Source organism: Henckelia pumila, chromosome 4, assembly GCF_033568475.1.
Source record: "Henckelia pumila isolate YLH828 chromosome 4, ASM3356847v2, whole genome shotgun sequence".
NCBI lineage: Eukaryota > Viridiplantae > Streptophyta > Magnoliopsida > Lamiales > Gesneriaceae > Henckelia > Henckelia pumila.
The window spans coordinates 57,275,730-57,299,003 of NC_133123.1; the positions used below are offsets into that span (position 1 = coordinate 57,275,730).

The 23,274-nt window shown below is 40.0% G+C and overlaps 1 non-coding gene across 1 annotated transcript; it reads right to left on the minus strand.

The window, feature by feature from the left end:
* Nucleotides 1-10,997: 10,997 nt before the first annotated feature.
* On the minus strand, nucleotides 10,998-11,104 carry LOC140869891 (small nucleolar RNA R71). The gene has a single exon (XR_012146881.1). It is a non-coding gene; the product is annotated as a small nucleolar RNA R71 (small nucleolar RNA).
* Nucleotides 11,105-23,274: the final 12,170 nt, after the last annotated feature.

Below are 23,274 nucleotides of genomic sequence, written 5' to 3' on the forward strand. Positions count from 1 at the left end.
CATCATGTACTCTGGCCAGAGATTCGTCACACTAATATCTCCTCAGATTGCATAGGATATCCACACTCGCAAGTATGTGGTGAATCCTTGACAACAAAGCATCGACTCCTATATGTGTCGTAACTGTACCCAATCCCGACACCTGATGACCCCAATAGAGTCGGTAAACAAGTCAAAGTACAGTACTAGCATATAGAGTCTCAATGATGTTTCAAGTATTAAGGACTAATGGTGTACAACCAAAACCGCGGACTTTATCCACTCGATAAGTGATAACCACTTGGAAAGTCCGGATAGGGTAGTTCGATCATTCATCGTATGAATATCCATTTGCATGCTTTGAACATCTCTATGTTCCATACCAATGAAACGTGGTACTCGGCATCGCAAATGCTAGTCTCAATCTCAAGCGATCCTTATCCTTATTAACGGACGGCTCAATCGACTAGGAACTGTTTAGAATATACAGTGACTATAAGATGTGTTTCATGATAGCCATCCCCATGTGCCACCACATCTTACATACACTATATTATATTCAAGGTCTTCATCTAAACATCTTATAGTATGTCACAACATAATAATATGATAAAAGATAAAGTAAATGCCATTATAAAAGTGTAAATTATATTAAACAAAAGATTGTTTATACATAGAGTCATAAAAGCCCTTAGCCACAAGTTGGCTCACCGGGCACCCACTCTTTCAGAAATATGACAAAAAACTTGTCTAAAAATTCTTGAAATACACAATTTATCAGATCCATAAATATAGCCGGTGCATTAGTCAACCCAAATGGGATTACTAGGAACTCATAATGCCCATACCTGGTCCTAAATGCTATCTTGGCTATATCCTGATCTTGGACTCTCATCTGATGATTTCCAGATCTCAAATAAATCTTCAACTAAACCGAAGTACCCTGCAACTAATCAAACATATCATATATACGAGGCAAAGGATACTTATTCTTGATTGTTACCCTATTCAACTGGCGATAGTCAATGCACAGACGCATAGACCCATCCTTTTTCTTCACAAACAAAACATGCGCTCCCCAAGGAGAAACATTAGGATGAATGTAACCCTTGTCCAACAGATCCTGAAGCTGCAGCTTCAACTCATGCATCTCTGACGAAGCCAGACGATACGGTGCTCGAGAAATAGGTGAAGACTCTGGCATCAGCTCTATGTCAAACTCAACTTCACGCACTGGAGGAAATCCTGGAATCTCATCTCGAAATACATCTGGAAATTCATTCACAACAGGAATAACTTCTATACCAACACTTCCAGCGAATGTATCAACTGCATAGATGAGGTAGCCTTCCGCGCCAGATTCCAAAGCTCAACAAGCTTTCAAATCTGATACCAATGGCATTTGAGGTCGCGCTCCCTCACCGTAAAAGAACCAGCTATCATCGCCAACCGGATGAAATTTTACCAATCTCTGGTAACTATCCACTGAAGCTCGGTGTGTAGTTAACACATCAATTCCCAAAATTCAATCAAAATCCTCCATGATAATATCATGAGATTCACCATCAAGACATTCCCTTCGAACTCTGAAGGGCAACCCATCACTAGACGCTTAGCTGACGCAGACTGACCCGTCGGGGTAGAAACAACAACCACTGTGTATAGTGAAATGTATGGCAACTTATATCTCTTAAAAAAACGTGCAGATATGAAAGAATGAGATGCACCAGTGTCAATGAGTGCAAAAGAAAGTATATCAAATAACAGTAACGTACCTGATATAACTTTCTCATTCTCATCCACTGCCTGATCATGCCTCAAGGCAAACACTTGGATGGAAGCATGAAGTTTCAAATTAGAACCCCCTGTCTACTGTCCCTATGGCCTCTACTGCACTGAAGCCTGAGAACCAAAACCTGAGCCAGAACCAGCTCCCCCGGCCTGTGGACAATCCTTCTTCAGGTGGCATATCTCTCCGCATCGAAAACACGCCCCTGAAACCTTCTGGCACCTGTTGGCAGGATGATTCCCACCACAATGCTTTCAAGGACACTGATTATTTCTGCTGAAATGCATCACCTCCCCGGATCCTGAGGAAGAAGAACTAGAACTAGACTTTTTGAATGACTGAGCACGGGGACCCAAAGAACTTGCGGGTCTAGATGAGTAGAAGGATCTTTTACGGTGGATGCTGTCCTCTGCCTGGTGAAATCGGTTCACTAATCCCTCATAAGTCATGTCATCTCCCATAGCAACTCGATCATGAATCTCCGGATTAAGGCCTTGGAGGAACAGATTATACTTCGCCTCCGTGCAATTAGAAATCTGGGGGCAATAGGGCAGTAACTCAAAGAATTTCAACTGGTACTCATCGATCGACATCGATCCCTGCCGCAAACCCAACAAATCACTTGTATTCGCTTGTCGGAGAGCAGGAGAAAAATACAGCTTATGAAAAGCCGTGCGGAACTCATCCCAGGTAGCAACTCCTCGGGCTGCAATAAAGGCGCAGAAGTAGAATCCCAGCACTTCCGAGCTCGTCCTTCTACCAGGAAATCAAGAGTCTCCATCCGCTGCTCCTCAGTGCATCGGAACTCCCAGAAACAAACTTCATACGCCATAGCCAGTCCCCCGCATCCTCCGGTGACTCTCCTTCGACTAAAGGTTTCGGACCCGTCTGCATAAACCTATACATGCTGAAACTTCTATGATCATCATGGCGATGGTGATGACGGCCCCGACGATGCTCCTGATCGTCCTAATCACCCCAGCGTCCACCTATGATGCTGTGGCTACTCTCTTCACCATGACCCTCCATCTAAACGATGATTAAATCCAGAAGCTTATATCCCAAGATTACTATGCATGCTCTGATATCATAAATGTAGTGACCCGCACCATGATCACCTACTAATCAGAAGCTTAAGCATGCATTTAACATAATTAAATAAATCAGAAATTAAACAACGGAAAACTTAAACAACAATAAAATATTTTTTACAACCATATCGAATAAATCCAGTGTATTAACCCAAATACAACAGAAACAAAAGCCTAGACAAAGCCCTGCTGGTCATCCAATGCCTAAGCCCTCCTGGAACCACCCGCATCGTCCAGCCGCAGACCTGCCCCAAGGAATAGTGTGTCCAGATACAATAAAGTACAGGACATGAGCATGATAAGCTCAGTACGAGAGTATGAGTATACGGTGTTATGTGTGTATGTATGTAAATGAACTGGGTACCAAGACTCTCAGGTCAAGAAACAAGCTCATAGATCAGGCCCAGGGTATATAGCACGCTGCGCCGTTGCCTCAGGAGGTGGCTAATATACCCAGTGGATAATGGTGACCTGATACTAGTACAAGTGTCCACACGCTCCGAACTGTTTTGGTCATTCCGGACTCATTTTGGACCCCCCCGGGAGCCCCGGGACCTACCCTACCATTTTCGAACGTTCCGGATCTGATTTTCCACCTATTTTCACCAAATAAGGACTCCTTGAACATGTTTTGACACTTTTAAAATTATATGCCATTTTCTAACATGTTTAAAATCACTTAATCTTGTAAAATGGAACCGTGATACTACATGGTTATTCCGCAATTTTTGGGTAGTGACCACGATCTATGTCATGGATGATTAAGTTGGGCACGTTCCCGTGTTGTGGGTGACCAGGCCAGGATATCCGGGGTCATGTTAACATGGGGAAGTTGCTCCTGAAAAATAGGTGTTGACTGGGTCAATTTGACTTGGTCTTCCAATTCCCCCATTCTCCAAGTATCTGTCCGGGCTGATCTACATCTCCAGCCCCGAACTTGTGGCTTAACATCTCGGCCCTTGCCTCTTCTTCAGATCGTATTTTATACCCCTAGCCCGGTGAGCCCCTAGTCCAGTAATGGTCCGACCTACCTTATTCGGGGTATCACCACTCCTTTCTAAAATAGTCGGGTTAGAGCCCTGCTCGTTGTCCCGAGTAAACCTCTCGATACGTACATATTCCCGGGGTATCACCACTCCTTCCTAAAATATTCGGGCTAGAGCCCTGATCGCTTTCTCGAGTACTAGCTTTGTGCATTGGGCGGTAAGCCAATGTTTTTCAAAATTTTAGTGGGCTACGGATGAAGTAATCCTATCATCAGCCCTAGGAGTTGAAAAGACGGACAAGTTTCAGAGTCCGTTACCTGTCCTTTCAGTTGCCCGATTCATCATTACTCTGCTCGTACTGCCTGATACAATTCCCCAAGTTTAATCTCAACCATACGATGCACCCACGATGAACGACCAATATTTCTCCTATCCTCCTATAAATACATATTCGCCGACTCCATTTACTACTTTTTCTACTTTGATTCTCCAGCTGCTCCGATCGCGCATACCTTGCTCCAGCATTCTTCTTTACTTTCCGTCGATTTCCTTCCATTTCTTGTAAGTTTCCCCTCTATTTTTTGCTAAATTTCCTTCATTTTTCACTTTTAAAATGTCGGAATCTGCTTCGTCTACCTCTAGTGCGAATGTGCGTGGCTCCTCAAGTGTGGATTCTGCCGCCTTACACCACAATTCCCCTTCACCTATTTCTTCCTCTGCCCATGCTGTTTCCCTCTCTTCCGAACCAAAAAAGTGACAACCTCAGGTTGGTCCCTCTACTGCCCCTCGTGGAAACAAGAGAAAAGAGAAAAGTTCCCCACACCAGTTCCAATACCCCTCCTCCGAAGACCCTCCCTGGATGGCCCTTGGTTCTCTTATCTTCGGTGAAACCTTCACCCGGAATCTATAAAAGAACTCCGGGCCATGGGTAACATTCCCCCTTCCTACTCTATTATAATCCTGGGACCTTTAGGCCAGGCTGATCAGCCTCTCGAGGGTTTTTATACTTTTTTCAAAGACCAACTCAAGAGAGGACTTCGCTTCCCCGTCCCTCCTTTTTACTATGAAGTAGCCAAATTCTTCCGAGCTCCCCTCAACCAATTCCACCCAAATTCCTTTCGGATTGTGGCTGCTACATTCATATTTTTTAAAATGAACAACTTGGCTATCACCCCTTTGATTCTTCACTATTACTATGCCTGCCGCTTCCATGAAGCGGTATTCTCCTTGACTGCTAGGCAAAACTCCAGGTTTCTTGATGATGTCCCTTCTTCCTTGAAGGGGTGGAGAGAACAATTTTTCTATATCCAGCTACCTTATAACTCTACCAAAGCCACCAAATTTTTGCTCGAGCTCCCACCTCAACCCAATCTCCCTCAAAAATATAAAACTAAGGAACCTTTCTTGCGTAGCCAAGAACTGGTTGAAAACCAAACTTTTCCCTCCTCTAACCTGATCCAGGAGAAAAATTTATTTGCTTTTGGGTTAGATGCCAGACTATTAGACCCTCTGGACAGGGTGATTGATGAATTTGTAGCACCCTCCTCTCCTCCCGGTATGTTCTCCTATTGTTCTGGTGAGTATTGACTCCATTATTTGTTGTTAACCTGTTTACCGGCATTTTATTTTCACAGCCAAGTCCAAAGCAAAACAAAAGCCTAGACTCATGAAGCAGGATTTTGCTCAAAAACGTGTTGCAGAGAAAGCTACCGCCGAAGAAAAAAAACAGGCCCGAGTTGTTGAGGCTGAGAGAAAGGCCCAAGTACTGAAGCTAGCTGAGGTGTCGAGCTCAGGAAGCAGCAACTCGGGAACTCCAACTAACCGGGACTATCTCAAATCCTCCCTCCCGGCCTAATCCTGCAACTCTTATGATCCCAACCACCCATGGGACCGGGGATGTTGACTCCCAAGAAGAGAATCTGGTTGAGCCTTCCTCTGTCCTCTCCCATAAGAGGAAGGTTGTGATGGAACCTGAAACGGTCGTTCTGAGCGACCATGAAGAAGAGAGACCATTAACTCCTTCCTTCCGACCTCTAGAGCACTTTTATCAGACTCCTCTGGGATCTAGTCCCCCTGCTGCCCGAGACAACCTATTCCAAGCTAAAGCTTTGGGTCGTGGGGTCTACCTATTGAAAGGGATTTTAACCCCGGCTAAACAGCTTCACCTATACCGCCGAGACCCAGCAAGTAAATACTTTGAGGGTACCAATCGGGTTCTATCGGTAAGACTTCTCTCTGGACACTTTGTTTCCTTTTATACTTTCCAATCTTCTAACACTTTTAAATTTCAGGGATTGAAAATGTTAGCGGACTCCTACGAGGAAGCATCCCAATTTGCTCAATTGGAGACTAATCGGGCTTATGTTGAGGCCGAGCGAGGCGGGGCTGCTAGTGAACTACATACGCAACTCGAACTGGATGTGGAGATGGCCAAAAAAACTCACAAACAAGCTATGGCCGGTCTGCGAGCCACCACCAAGGTAGCTTATCAACAACTTCACTCTGCTCAGGAAGAGCTGTCCAAGTCCCAAATAGGGGAAAAAGAGGCCCGAGACGCTCTTTCTTCTACCACCCTTGCACTTCACCTAGCTCAAGCTAAAACTACCCAGGCCAAAACTGAGCTTCAGTCTTCAAAAGTCTTGGCCGAGAAGGCAGTAGCTGCCTTAGAACTCGTTTGAAGACAGAGGAGGAGCTGAAGGCTTCTTTCCTTGCATCCGCGGAGTTCAAAAAGGTCGTGATAGACAAGGATTATGCTTATTTTCAGACCGGATCTCATATCTCCCGAGCTTTATAAGATGCCAAGGCTTAGAATACCTTGGGCTTTGAATGAAACTCTTGCCTTAAGAAATGTAGACTTTCATTGATAAATGTAGAAATTAATTACAATGATTTAAATAAAAAACTCTTTGAGATGAACTGCATTCCATGGTCTTTTGAGTGTCCGCCATCCTCCAATTACCTAGTGTTGGTACCCAATTATTGATAAATTTATAAGGTCCTTCCCATCGAGCATATAATTTCCCGACCTCTCCAGATAGATTGGTCTTTTTCAAAACCAGTTCTCCCTCTTGAAACTCTCGATGCCTGACTTTTTGATTGTAAGCCTCATTACTCGAGCTCTATAAGCCTCCATTCTTAGAGCAGCCTTCTCCCGCCACTCCTCTACAAGATCCAGCTCCTGTGCTCAGGCTTCTACTTCTGTTTCTTCATGGGCCTGAATCCAAGATGAGGGTTATCCAATTTCCACTGGTAGGATGGCTTCGGACCCATATACCAGACTAAAGGGTGTTTCTTTAGTGGTTGTATGAGGTGTGGTGCGATAAGCCCATAATACACTTGGGATCTCCTCCACCCACTCCTTCCCAAATCCATGCTATTGAGCCTGAAGAGATCGGACAATAGTACGATTAGACACCTCGGTCTGCCATTTCTCTGAGGGTGGGCTATTGAAGTAAAGGCTTGCTTGATGCCCATTTCTGCACACCAATCTGCCAACTTTTGCCCTTGAAATTGCCGGCCATTATCTGAGACCAACTTCCTCGGGAGCCCGAACCGACATACTATATTTCTCTATAGAAATTTCATCACCTCTCCCTCCGTTATCTTGGCCAAGGGCTCTGCCTCCACCCATTTGGAAAAATAATCAACAGCCACCAGCAAAAATTTCTTCTGAGCCCGGGCTATGGAAAACAGGCCTACTATATCAAGCCCCCACTGATCGAATGGGCAGGAATCCCATACCGGCTTTAAATTGTACGTCGGACTGTGTTGAAAATTTCCCTACCTCTGAAATCCTGCACAAGATCAGGCTATTTTCAGAGCATCAGCCTGTATGGTAGGCCACTAGTATTCCGCCAATAATACTCTCTGCACCAGACTTATAGCTCCACCAAGATTCCCACAACACCCTTCATGTACCTCCCTTAGCACATACTCTGTTTCCTCCTCTACCAAACACCTAAGCATCGGGCCCTGATAAGAGCGCCTATACAATGCACCATTGAAGAGGGTAAACCGAGGTGCCCGTCGAGCCAAGTGTTGGCCAAGGTTCCTTGAGATAACTCTTGTATGACAATCTTTATTTTAATAATGTTTGAAATTATTTAATTTGGCACACCTTTATCTATATACTCATGCTAGTTGCATAGATAAATCCTTTGAATATACAAATAGTAGAAAGAATATGAGATGGTCATCTGATGACTATCATAAAACTCATATTTGGAATACTATATATTCTAAACTGTTCCTAGTTGATTCATCCGCCACAAAAAAAGGATAAAGGCCGCTCGAGCTTGAGACTAGTATTTGTGATGTGAGTACCACGTTTCATTGGTAAGGGACATGGTGATGTCCAAGCATACAAATAGGTGCTCCTTGTAGAGTGAACTGAACATTCCTCCATAAAGGACTTTCTAAGTGGTTCTCACTTATCGAGTGGAATAGTCCTAGTTTATGGTTGTACACCATTAGTCCTTATGACCCGGGACAACATGGAGAATCTTTATGCTAGAGCTTCACTTCGACTTGTTTACCGACTCAACTGGGGTCATCAGGTGGCAATGTTGGGTGTTGTGTTGAAACATATAGGAGTCGATGCATTGTAGTCGGGGATTCACCGCTTACCTACGGGTATGGATATCCTATGTGTTCTCATGCATATGTAGCTTGAAATCTCTGATCAGAGTAGGTGGTAATTAAAAAAGTGTTTCTTGAATTACACCTTCAATGCAACTACGTCATGACATATAGTTATTGATTCAATGAAAACTCTCGATAAACTAATGGTTGTCGAATCGGTTGGGATATATGAGTTGAAGTGACCGTACTGTACGCTAACCATAATTGATTGGTTCTTGCAGGCACTATCATTTGATACCTAGGGAGTCATGTAAGTGATGCTTCTAGATGTTTAACATGACTGGTTGGGTACTATCAGACTTGAGTTTTCTGACGTTCTTATTATCAAAGTGTTGATTAATAAGAATGGAGCTATATGGGGTATGCTCACATAAGGGACTTGCTGATCTCGAATCACATAGAGATGTTGATAAGTCAATTTTATGCACTTAATTTATATATGATTTGACTTGGCTTTTGTTATTTATGGTTAATTTTATGCGTGTTAGTAGTTGTTTTTGTGAGATGCAAGGAATGACGCAAAAGTAGAGAGAAGAAGCGGAAAGCGGAATTACGGGACAGCAAACTTCAGAAAATTACTGGGACTTTTAGAGACATCCAAATCTGATCTCTAACCTTCACAATAATTTTTGGGATGTTTTAAAGCTGCAGTCAAAATTTCATCTCAATCCGACGGCTAGAACTCAAATTATGATTTTTGCAAGAATGCTGCGCGAGTTGGATGCGCTGTAGCTTACCCGCGCCCGAAACCGGCGCACCCGCGCCCTGTAGCTTTTATTTTGAAAAAATTATCGGTGATCAGTGCCCCTGCACCCTAGGACAGCGCACCCGCACCCTGGAACCCAAAAACGCGGCGCACCTGCGCCTGAGGGTGGCGCCCCCGCGTCTGACGTGTCTTATTTTCGAAAACTTTTAGTCTCAAACTTTAAAAGGAATATTTGGCATATATCAGAGGAGATCCGATGGTTTAGAGTGTTTTTTAGAGCATAGAGACGGCTATTGAGAGTTTTGAAGTGCACAAGAGCTCGAGAATTTGATATGAAGATGGAAGACGGCGGCATCCGGCGACGAAAAAGCTTAATTTTACTTCGTTCTAGTTTTACTTTAAACTCTATTTTTCTAGTTTGATGGATTATTTGAAGAACAAGTTTTGTTTGATCTTTGAATTTATTAGGAACTAATTTCTTAGTCTAGAGGTAGACGGATCTTGACTGAAAACCATGATTGAGATATTTTGATTTATATATTTGAATTCTTTCCATAGTTTATTTGTGTTTTCTTGATTTTAATGCTTTCAATTTACTGGCCATAGATTGAATGATATTTTATTTAGAATCTATCACTTGAAAGAGGAGATTTTGAATACGACATAGGAAAATACATCTTTGGTGTTTATACTATTCGAGAGACATATAATCCATAGAAGTCATTAGAAGAATTCTCGTGCCATTTATCGGATTTAATAGTTAAACTTAGTTAGACATATTGAGTTTGCTATTGAATACGAATTTCTGCTTGACACTCGAGAGAGGTAGTAGAAAATAATAGGAATTTTTGGCTAATAAACTAGAAGATTTTATAATTAAACAATAGAAATAAATTGTGGTGTACAGTCAAGTGAAGTAGAACCTCTAGCATTCATCGCTTATTGAATTTTCATCTCGCAAACTCGTGGTTATTTAATTTTATTTCTTGAAAATTTTAGTTTTATAAAAATCAGATCAATTTCGTAGCTCTACATAGGATTAGGATTTGATTAGTTACAAATATTTGATATAATATCATTTATTCATTCTCCGTGGGATCGACTTGGACTTAATTCCTATATTATAAATTGACATCGTGCGCTTGCGAGCGAAAAACACGCAACAAGTTTTTTGCGTCGTTGCTGGGGATTGAATTTTATTTGATTTATATTAAATTGTGCTAATTAGTCTTAATTTTGATTTAGAGCATTTTATTTTATTTTTTTGGTTCTAATTTAAACTTTTTTGTCTGTCTATGTAGTTTATGCGAAAAATCCAAAGTTACGACTCACTGCTCTTTGATCCAGAAATCGAGAAAACTGCTAAAGCTTTGAGAAAAGCTAGAAGAGAAGAGTTGCAACAAATGGCTGAAGAAAGGGAAAGATCTGTCAATAATGCTCCGGTGCCGATCAGAGATCACTTTCGGCCGGTGATCAATAATCATTACTCTGGGATAGCTCGGTAGAATATCACAGCAAATAATTTTGAGTTGAAGCCAGCTTTGATTAATATGGTACAGCAGAATCAGTTCAGGGGTGCAGCTACTGAAGATCCAAATTTGCATTTGCGCACTTTTCTGGAAATTGTTGACACAGTGAAGATTCATGGTGTTACTGAGAATACCATCAAACTACGATTGTTTCCGTTCTCTCTTAGGGACAATGCTCGTAGTTGGTTTCAATCACTACCTCTTGGGAGTATCATTACATGGGATGATATGGCTTCCAAATTTCTGGCTAAGTATTTTCCTCCTGCCAAGTCTGCCAAGCTGAAAATTGAGATCACTACTTTCAAACAGCAAGATTTTGAGCAGCTTTATGAAGCTTGGGAGCGGTACAAGGAGTTTCTTAGGAAGTGTCCAAACCATAATTTTCCGGATTGGGAACAGATTAAGTTATTCTACAATGGTTTGAATAGCCCAACGAGGATTTCTGTGGATGCTGCAGCTGGAGGTTAAATATTTTCTAAATTTCCTGAACAGACTTATGAGATGCTTGAGCAAATGACTGTTAACAGTTATCAGTGGCCGAGTGAGAGATCTGTAATAAGGAAGCCTTCTGGAATTCATGAGGTTGATGCATTCACTGCTTTGACTGCTCAGATGGCTACTATTTCTACACAGTTGGCTGCACTGACCAAAGGCAATCAAGTTTCTATTAAGACAGCATCGCTGGAGACTGCCGTAAATTCTGTTGATGGATTTGAGAGTGTGGAGCAAGCTCAATATGTGAACAACAGAAATTACAACAACTATCGTGGTAATCCTGTACCCAATCAATATCATCCTAGTTTGCGTAATCATGAGAATTTTTCATATGCAAATAATAATAATGTGTTGAATCCTCCTCTGGGATACAATGCAAATAAGGGTGAGGGTAAGCCTCCTTTGGAGGATGTTGTTAATGCTTTTGTGCAGGAATCGAGCAAGAGAATGTCGAGGACTGAGACTCGCCTTGACAGCTTATAGACGCATGTGGTCAACATGGGTGCTGTATTGAAATCCATGGAGACTAGCATTGGGCAGTTGACGAACGCACTGAAAGATAATAACAGAGGCCAATTCCCAAGTAATACTGAGGTGAATCACAAGGAGCAGTGTAATGCTATCACGTTGAGGAGTGGGAAGCAGGTGGATAATGAAGAGGGCAAATCTGAGAGCAAGACGTCTGAAAAAGTTGCAGTTGACGAGAAGAAGGTCGAGGAGAAAGAGTCCGAAACTAAGCAGAAACCGATGTATAGACCTCCTCTTCCATACCCCCAAAGGTTCAAGAAGAAGGCAGTGGACGAGCAGTTCTCAAAATTCTTGAAGATTTTCAAGAAGATACATATCAAAATCCCTTTTGCTGATGCTTTGGCACAAATGCCAAATTATGCGAAGTTTATTAAAGAGGTGATGTCCAAGAAAAGGATGCTGCAAGAGAATGAGATGGTGAGCTTAACTGAAGAATGTAGTGTTGTGCTCCAAAAGAAGATTCCACAAAAGCTGAAGGATCCAGGGAGTTTTACTATTCCTTGCACTATTGGTTCTTATTATTTTAATAATGCACTTTGCGATCTAGGAGCTAGCATTAATCTTATGCCTTTGTCTGTTTTCAGGAGCTTAGGACTTGGCGAGGTGAAGCCCACAATGATCGCATTGCAGCTAGCTGATAGATCTATCACATATCCTCTTGGAATCATTGAAGATGTTTTGGTAAAAATAGAAAAAAATATTTTTCCGGCGGATTTTGTTGTGCTAGATATGGAGGAGGATGCAAATATGCCACTGCTAATGCCAAGATTGAGGTGAAGAATGGTGAGTTGTCCATGGATGTGGACGGAGAAAGAGTTATTTTTAACATATTCAAGAAATCAAGTAATCCACCCATCGAGGAATTATGCATGATTGAGCGAGTTGTGAACCTGGATGGCCATCCCAAACTTGTTCATAAGGTAGATTCAAAGAAGAATGATCCGAAGGTTCCAAAGAAGAAGAAGAAAACGAAGAAGAAATCAAAGTTTAAAAAGGTTGTTGAATATATTTGGAGGGTGAAAGCGAAAGGAAAGACCCTCAACAAAGCGAAACCGGGCTAGAATTGGAATACAGTCGGGCTATGGACTATAAACTAAGCGCTTCTTGGGAGACAACCCAAGCTAATTTTATGCGTTTTTTTTATTTTCTTTTAGTTGTTTTTGTTTTTATTTTTATCATGAGGAAACTAGACATTAATAATGATTTTGAATTGTGTAGGTGAAAAATTATGGAGCCGAAAGATTTTAGGAGCCACCCCTGAAGCAGAGCTTTGATTTATCAAGATGGTGCCGAGTACTGACGCTTGGTGCCTAAGGTATGTGTCCCTTGTTTTTAATGAATACTGTACATTGAGGACAATGCACAATTTAAGTTTGGGGGGATGTTTAAAAATTGTGAAAATCTGAAATTTTTTATGAGTTAGTTGGAGTTGAAGGCATGATATTGTAATTGTGTTGGCCTATGATGAAAATAATTTTTTTTTTGCGCTGAAAAAGCTCATGTTAGCTATATTTAATCTTGATTTCTCACATTTATGCACGAATGCTATGGTTTTCGATACTCCTAGCAATTAGAAAAAAATTATGTGGATTTGTGATGTGGATTAGAGGAATTGATTCTTAACTCTTGTGATTTTTGCTTGAAAATGAAATAGATTTTTATGAACACTGAAGTGATTTAGGCGTTTTTCGAATCTATTGAGTTTTTTTTAGCCATTCTATATTCATGAAAATCCAAAACAAATTGAGTAGCTAAAAAGTTCAAAGAAAAGTAATGGTGGAGAAAGTAAGGTAAGGGGAGGCCTTGAAAAAAAAATGATTTGAAATTCTAGTCCAAATACAAGGCATAAAGATGGAGATGTATGGAGTAGAAGAAAGCCAAGACTAATGTCTGACAATGCAAATAAAATTTTTTTAGCTACTCATAATCCTGCACAAATTGAAAATATTCAATTCCCTTTGCTTTGAATTCTGAGTCCTTGTTTACATTGATATACATATGGATGCTTATCTCCTGCCGATTATACTTGAGACTAATGTTAACCGAAAAAGTCCAGTTGATTTGTGTGAGTAAAAGTTGAATTTGGTTGAGAGTATTTTGAAACTTGAGGGCGGAGTTAATGATTTTATGAAGCTTACGAATTGCATGATTTTACCGAAAGTTAGGTGGGTAGAAGAGATTGGCAAATCACACACACACGAGAACTCTTGAGAAAATTAGCTGACATGTGTATTGAATCTTGGAATATATAAATTCGAAGGTCGACTATTGTGGGGACCCGGGTTGCTAATCTTATCTTAGGGCAATTTATTGTAATTAATAATTAAACAAGTACTTAAAAGAATTAAAGAAACAAGAGCTAAAAAAAATTTTTTGTTTTAAAAAGGCAGGGTCTCGCTCGATCGGGGAATATGCTATCAAAAATCTGCTGCCAAAGAATGGATAAACAAGTCATAATCTTTTATACATGCTACAAAATCAAATACATGCTATCTTATAACCTCTTACAAGCTTCTAAACATAATAAACATAAACTAGCATATATTCAAGCCATAATATACAAAGTTCTTGTATCACTTCTAGCATGGTTCAACAACATAAAGTATAAGTCGTGCTACTTAAGCCCGTGTCCTCACTTGCTATGCCTCTATCTCGAGCTATCCTTTTCTTTTCTGACTAGCTCCTACCCCACCTATTTCCATGCACACATACAAAACAAAGCAATATCCGGATAACTCCGGTGAGAATAAAATCCCAGTATAAACAACTTTAAACGCGAGATAATAAACGTGAATGCAATGCAAATGGCAAAGGAAGGCTATCAAGCTGATATCAATAAAACTTAGTTCTTTGGGATCCCGAGGAATAAAATAACTATCAAACCACCGATACTCCCATTCGAGGCGGCATCAAGTATTTTAGTCCTCTGACTTTGGTGCAACTATAGTGAGTCTTCTGGCTCTGAACATAAATCCATATTATGTGCCATGAGTCAAGCTGACTCTAGAAATAAATTTATAGTCCATGCCACTCACTACAGCTCTCCAAACGTCATCTGCACTCTAGGCGATGGCTGCCCTCTGTGCTATTAAGGCTGGAGTTCAAGATGAATGCAACATAAGCTGTATGCATTAAAAGCTATAAAACACATCTTGAACAACTAAGCATATAAGCAAACAAAGCAGTACAAACAAATAATCACATAAGAAATATAAAGAAACAAGTATGTTATTGACATGGGAATACTTGAAATGAAAGCTATTTCAAGCGTTCTATCCCATCTGGATTTGCTGTCATTTATACCTTTCTATGTCACGTCTGAAAGTACTTCAAATCTGCAAGTACATCAATTAAAATTCATATTAAAAGGTTGCTCCACTTCTCAACTCAATCTCAAGTGCAAATGCTAGCAAACCTTGCTTCAAATCCTTCTCGGTTTGACTCGGAGATCTCGAGTTCGGCAACTTCGATAGAAAGCTGATAAATTACATATCGAATAACTAACAAGATCAGATGCCATTCAAACCATGCTTCGTTCAATCAACAATATCAAAGTCTTGACATTTTGCAAATCGACGGCATAACGGCTAAAACCGGCAATCCAAACAATATCCAAATCAATCCAACAATCCAGATAACTTATAATCTCTAACATAACATCTCATTACCATAAAAATCAGTATCAATCAAACATGGTAGTGTTCGAATTATTCTTCCCAAATTCATATTAAATCCGAACGACAGTCTTTTTCCGAACCGTCTGCGAATACACGATCGGTACAGCTGATATACGCATATATGATAAAATCATAATTTTCCATCTTTCACATAAAAATAAAATCTGAGATATGTGAATAAAACATGTACCAAATCGAAGGTCTCAAAGTTGTGATCGCAGATATATATTTATCTGGAATTTCTGATAACCGAAACGCAAGTTATCAAAGCTTGAACGGGACGAAAATGGAGTTCTTGAAGGTTTGGACGATTCCTCTGTTTCTTTTCCTTTTCAAAATCTGATATGCACGTGTATTCAGCTTAATTCAAGTGGAAATTGAGATATATATATCATATTTGCAGTTTAGTCCCTGAACTTTTGACTATTTGCAATTTAGTCCCCGGAAAAGCGATTTAATTCAATTTCAATCCTTTCCAATTTAAGAATATTAGAATTTAATTCTAAACTCTAAATATTCCCAAATTAAATATTCTCGGATTAAAATTAAATAATCCCGGGCCTTACATTTCTCCCCCACTAAGACATGAGTTCGTCCTCGAAATCACAAGCAAGCTGTATAGACAATCTGTATACACATAAGATAATGAAATAGCATAAAACAAAATAAGAAATCACATCAATGAAACAACTCTTGAAATCTCTGTCTCATGTCTATCTCAGTCTCCCAAGTCGCTTCTTCGATGCCATGTCGACTCCACTGAACTTTGACTAGCTGAATTATTTTGTTTCTGAGCTGTTTGTCTTTGCGATCAAGAATCTGAATAGGCTGCTCAAAATAACTAAGAGTCTCGTCAAGTTTAGCTTCATTAGGCTGAAGAATATGGGAAGGATCAGGCTGATACTTCCGCAGCATAGAGACATGGAATACGTCATGAATACCAGACAAAGATGGAGGAAGAGCAAGTCGATAAGAAAGATTGCCTATCTTCTCGATAATCTCATATGGACCGATAAAACGTGGAGATAACTTTCCTCTCTTTCCAAATCTGACCGTACCTCTAAACGGAGAAATCTTCAAGAAAACTTTGTCTCCCTGATCAAAAGATAGAGGTCTTCGTCTGATATTTGCATACTTTGCTTGTCTATCCTGAGCTGTTTTCATTCTTTTCTGAATAAGCTTTACTTTCTCTGTCATTTCTCGGATCATATCAGGTCCAACATCAGGAACATCTGAGATATCATCCCAGTACAACGGTGATCTGCATTTCTTTCCGTACAATGCTTCAAAAGGAGCCTTCTCAATGCTCGTCTGATAGCTGTTATTATAAGAGAATTCTGCAAGTGGTAATGAATCTTGCCAACTAGTACCAAAAGCTAGTACTACAGCTCTCAACATATCTTCAAGTGTCTGGATAGTCCGCTCTGACTGTCCGTCTGTTTGAGGATGATAAGCTGTACTTAGATGCAATTGAGTACCAAGAGCTTGTTGCAAGCTATGCCAAAAGTGTGATGTAAATCTAGGGTCTCGATCTAAAACAATAGATTTAGGCACACCATGTAATCTTATCACTTCTCTGACGTAGATTTCTGCCATCTGATCATGTCTGTACGTCATTCTGTACGGAATAAAACATGCTGATTTCGTCAAACGATCAATAATCACCCAAATGGCATCGCACCCTCTGGATGAACGTGGTAGCGGTGTAACGAAATCCATGGAAATGTGATCCCATTTCCACTCTGGAACTGATAGACTCTGCAATAGACCACCTGGTTTCTTTCTTTCTGCTTTTACCTGTTGGCAATTCAAACATCTGGCTACAAATTCAGTCACATCTGACTTCATTTGTTTCCACCAATACTGCATTTTCAAATCATTATACATTTTTCTGCCACCAGGATGAATACTGAATCGACTACTGTGAGCCTCTTTCAAGATTTGTTGTTTCAAAGCTGAAACATCTGGAACAACAAGTCTGTTATTCACATATAACACATTATCAGCACTGACTTGATATTCAGATTGATGTCCAGATCTGACCATAGCAATCGAATTCTGAATATTCTGATCCTCTTTATGTGCTTCTTTGATTCGTATCAAAAGTTCTGGCTCAGCTCGTATAGCACAAACACAGATAGGGTGCATATCTGTTGCAAATATTAATCCAGAAAGACAACAATCTTCCACCATTTGAGATACACCTATCGTAGACAAGGATAAAGAACATACCTTTCTACTTAAGGCGTCCGCAGCTGCATTAGATTTTCCTGGATAATATTTAATCTCGGAATCGAAATCTTTCAATAAATCAAGCCATCTACGCTGTCTCATATTCAATTCTGATTGCGAAAATAGATATTTCAAACTTTTGTGATCTGAAAAGATTTCAAACTTCTCACCATAAAGATAATGTCGCCATATCTTCAATGCAAAGACAATAGCGGCAAGCTCCAGATCATGGATAGGATATCGAGTCTCGTGTGGCTTTAACTGTCTCGAAGCATAAGCGATAACATGACCTCTCTGCAAAAGCACACAACCCAGACCCTTGTGAGAAGCATCACAATATACAACAAAATCACCTGTACCTAATGGAATCGTCAAGACAGGTGCACTTGTAAGCCTTTTCTTCAACTCCAAGAAACTAGTTTCACAGGCTTCAGTCCAGACATACGGCTTATTCTTCTGAGTCAGTTGCGTAATAGGCTTCGCAATGCTGGAAAAATCTCTGATAAAACGTCTATAATAACCTGCCAAGCCCATAAAACTCCGTATTTCTGGTACTGATGTAGGTCTAGGCCAATTCAATACAGCCTCGACCTTGCTTGAATCCACTGAAATCCCATCACCTGAAATAATATGCCCAAGAAACACAACTTTCTGCAACCAAAATTCACATTTCGATAACTTAGCATATAATTTCTCATTTCTCAAAGTCTGTAAAATGAGTCGGAGATGTTCAGCATGCTCATGTACATTCTTGGAATAGATCAAGATATCATCGATAAAAATAATGACAAAGTCATCCAAATATTTCTGAAATACCCGATTCATCAATCCCATAAATACTGCAGGAGCATTGGTTAAACCAAAAGGCATGACGATAAATTCATAATGTCCATACCTTGTTCTAAAAGCAGTTTTAGGAATATCTTCATCTCGTACTCTCAGTTGATGATATCCAGATCGCAAATCAATCGTCGAATAGATAGCTGAACCCTGTAGCTGATCAAACAAATCATCTATTCTAGGCAGTGGATATTTATTCTTGATGGTTACCTTGTTCAATTGACGATAATCAATGCATAAGCGCATGGAACCATCTTTCTTTCGTACAAACAGTACCGGAGCACCCCAAGGTGAAACACTCGGTCTAATGTACACCTTGGCTAACAAATCTTCCAATTGATCCTTCAACTCCTTCAATTCAATAGGTGCCATTCTGTAAGGAGCCTTGGATATTGGTTGCGTACCTGGCATGAGATCAGTACTGAAATCTATATCTCGTACTGGAGGTAAACCAGGAATTTCATCAGGAAATACATCAGCAAATTCATGCACAACTGGAATATATGTTACTGCTGGACTGGATTTCAATACATCGACTGCATAAATCAGAAATCCTTTCGCCCCTCTCTGCAATAAACGGGTCATAGATAACACAGATATCAAAGGAATCTTGGCTCGAGAACCCTTACCATAGAATTTCCATTCAGATGCCATTCCTGGTCTAAATCGAACCACTTTCTGGAAACAATCTACAGTTGCTCTGTACTTGGTTAACATGTCGATACCAACAATACAATCGAAATCTGATAATCCAAGTACTATACAATCTATATTAATCACATTCCCGTCATATTGCAATGCACAATTTCGAATCATTCGAACAGATATAATACCTTCACCCAACGGTGATGAAATAGAAACAACAGTAGGCAATGGCTCAGAAGATAAAGAATGCATCATAACAAATTTTTCAGAGATGAATGTATGAGATGCACCTGTATCTATCAAAACATAGGCAGGATAACCATAAATAAAGCAGTTACCTGCTATGACATCGTCAGGTGCCGCCTGTGCCTGTTCCTCAGTAAGTGCAAAAACTCGAGCCTGTTGTCTAGGAGGTTGAGTCACAGTCTGGCTTCCTCCTCCTCTGGTCTGTTGCTGAGGTTGCTGAGGCTGAAATGAATGCACTGATAGCCTTTCGGCCTGAGGTATTGGTCGAGAAGAACTTTCACCTATAGCTCTTTGAGGACATACCTTGGCATAGTGACCAGGTTGATGACAAATATTGCAATTACCTGTCACACCCTTGCACTGATCACTTGAATGTTTTCCACCACACTTAAAACAGAATGCTCCTGATTCACCAGTTCTCTGACCTGCCCCAAACTGTCTCTGTCCACTAGAACTTGAAGAACTACTACCTGGCTTCTTAAATTGCTTTCCCTTTGGCCTGAATCTAGAATCCTTTCTGCCACTGCTTCCTCCCTCAAATCTGGGAGATGTTTGCTAAAACTGTGGCGGATTCTATGGAATGAAAGCTGATACAGGCTGGGGAAATGGCTGTGGAATGAACGGTGTTCCTCTTTGTCGCAAAATACCTGCTTCGGCTCCCTTAGCTTTGTTCAAGGCATCAGCAAAAGTATTTGGTCGTCCACTGTTCACCAAGGTAAACACATCTGGATTAAGGCCATTGATAAACTGATCCGCCATTGCTTCATCAGTAGCTGCTATATGTGGTGCAAACTTCAAAAGACTTGAAAATTTGACCACATATTCCTCGATATTCAAATTACCTTGCCTTAGATTGGAAAATTCAGCACCCTTATCCTTCCTGTAGGAGACTGGAAAGAAACGTTGATAGAACTCAGTTTTAAATACAGTCCAGGTGATAATCGTACCTCGTTGTTCCAATGCCCGTTTGGTAGTAATCCACCAACTTTTGGCAACTTCATGAAGTTGATGTATTACCAGTCGGATACGACGATCATCTGTATAGTCAAGTGATTCAAATAGTTGTTCTATATCTTCAAGCCAATTTTCACAATCAACTGAGTTTTCTGTTCCTTTCAGTTTTGGCGGTTTGAATGACTGAAATCGCTTTAACAAAGTCTCCATTGGAGTAGCAATAGGATCCAACGGGTCAGTAGATGTACTACCCTGTGCATTCTGAGTTTCAACAATTGGCGGTGGTACTTGTACTGGTTCATCTGGAGGAACCACTAATGGCTGTCTAATGACCGGTGCTTTACGGGGAGGCATATCTGATTGTCAAACAGATTAGTGCATAAACAATATAATATGCAGAAATTTATTCCATCCTTCTCTGATAAGCATTCTCATGCATTCTCATGAGAATTCAGGTTCTGACTAAGGATATTCTGGAATACAATTGCATATATATAGCATGCAGTAGCAATAAAAGCACATAATCACGCAATCACATAATTAAGCATGCTAGCAGATAATGCACATAATCAGATATAACATGTACTCTCATGCAATATTAAACAATCAGACAGACTCAAACTACCCCGCTCATCAACTTCTATCTAAATCCAGAAACTTATGCTCTGATACCACCTATTGTGGGGACCCGGGTTGCTAATCTTATCTTAGGGTAATTTATTGTAATTAACAATTAAACAAGTACTTAAAAGAATTAAAGAAACAAGAGCTAAAAAAAAATTTTTGTTTTAAAAAGGCAGGGTCTCGCTCGATCGGGGAATATGCTATCAAAAATCTGCTGCCAAAGAATGGATAAACAAGTCATAATCTTTTATACATGCTACAAAATCAAATACATGCTATCTTATAACGTCTTACAAGCTTCTAAACATAATAAACATAAACTAGCATGTATTCAAGCCATAATATACAAAGTTCTTGTATCACTTCTAGCATGGTTCAACAACATAAAGTACAAGTCGTGCTACTTAAGCCCGTGTCCTCACTTGCTATGCCTCTATCTCGAGCTATCCTTGTCTTTTCTGACTAGCTCCTGCCCCACCTATTGCCATGCACACATACAAAACAAAGCAATAGCCGGATAACTCCGGTGAGAATAAAATCCCAGTATAAACAACTTTAAACGCGAGATAATAAACGTGAATGCAATGCAAATGGCAAAGGAAGGCTATCAAGCTGATATCAATAAAACTTAGTTTTTTGGGATCCCGAGGAATAAAATAACTATCAAACCACCGATACTCCCATTCGAGGCGGCATCAAGTATTTTAGTCCTCTGACTTTGGTACAACTATAGTGAGTCTTCTGGCTCTGAACATAAATCCATATTCTGTGCCATGAGTCAAGCTGACTCTAGAAATAAATTTACAGTCCATGCCACTCACTACAGCTCTCCAAACGTCATCTGCACTCTAGGCGATGGCTGCCCTCTGTGCTATTAAGGCTGGAGTTCAAGATGAATGCAACATAAGCTGTATACATTAAAAGCTATAAAACACATCTTGAACAACTAAGCATATAAGCAAACAAAGCATTACAAACAAATAATCACATAAGAAATATAAAGAAACAAGTATGTGATTGACATGGGAATACTTGAAATGAAAGCTATTTCAAGAGTTCTATCCCATCTGGATTTGCTGTCATTTATACCTTTCTATGTCACGTCTGAAAGTACTTCAAATCTGCAAGTACATCAATGAAAATTCATATCAAAAGGTTTCTCCACTTCTCAACTCAATCTCAAGTGCAAATGCTAGCAAACCTTGCTTCAAATCCTTCTCGGTTTGACTCGGAGATCTCGAGTTCGGCAACTTCGATAGAAAGCTGATAAATTACATATCGAATAACTAACAAGATCAGATGCCATTCAAACCATGCTTCGTTCAATCAACAATATCAAAGTCTTGACATTTTGCAAATCGACGGCATAACGGCTAAAACCGGCAATCCAAACAATATCCAAATCAATCCAACAATCCAGATAACTTATAATCTCTAACATATCATCTCATTACCATAAAAATCAGTATCAATCAAACATGGTAGTGTTCGAATTATTCTTCCCAAATTCATATTAAATCCAAACGATAGTCTTTTTCCGAACCGTCTGCGAATACACGATCGGTACAGCTGATATACGCATATATGATAAAATCATAATTTTCCATCTTTCACATAAAAAAAAATCTGAGATATGTGAATAAAACATGTACCAAATCGAAGGTCTTGAAGCTGTGATCGCAGATATATATTTATCTGGAATTTCTGATAACCGAAACGCAAGTTATCGAAGCTTGAACGGGACGAAAATGGAGTTCTTGAAGGTTTGGACGATTCCTCTGTTTCTTTTCCTTTCCAAAATCTGATATGCACGTGTATTCAGCTTAATTCAAGTGGAAATTGAGATATATATATATCATATTTGCAGTTTAGTCCCTGAACTTTTGACTATTTGCAATTCAATCCCCAGAAAAGCGATTTAATTCAATTTCAATCCTTTCCAATTTAAGAATATTAGAATTTAATTCTAAACTCTAAATATTCCCAAATTAAATATTTTCGGATTAAAATTAAATAATCTCGGGCCTTACAACTATATTGCTCATTATTATTTTGCTCGGGACTAGCAAAAGTCTAAGTTTGGGTGAATATGATAAGTGCATTTTATGCACTTAATTTATATATGATTTGACTTGGCTTTTGTTATTTATGGAGTGGATTTTATGCGTGTTAGTAGTTGTTTTTGTGAGATGCAAGGAATGACGCAAATAGAGAGAAGAAGCGGAAAGCCGAATTACGGGACAGCAAACTTCAGAAAATTACTGGGACTTATAAAGACATCCAAATCCGATTTATACCGTTCACAATGATGT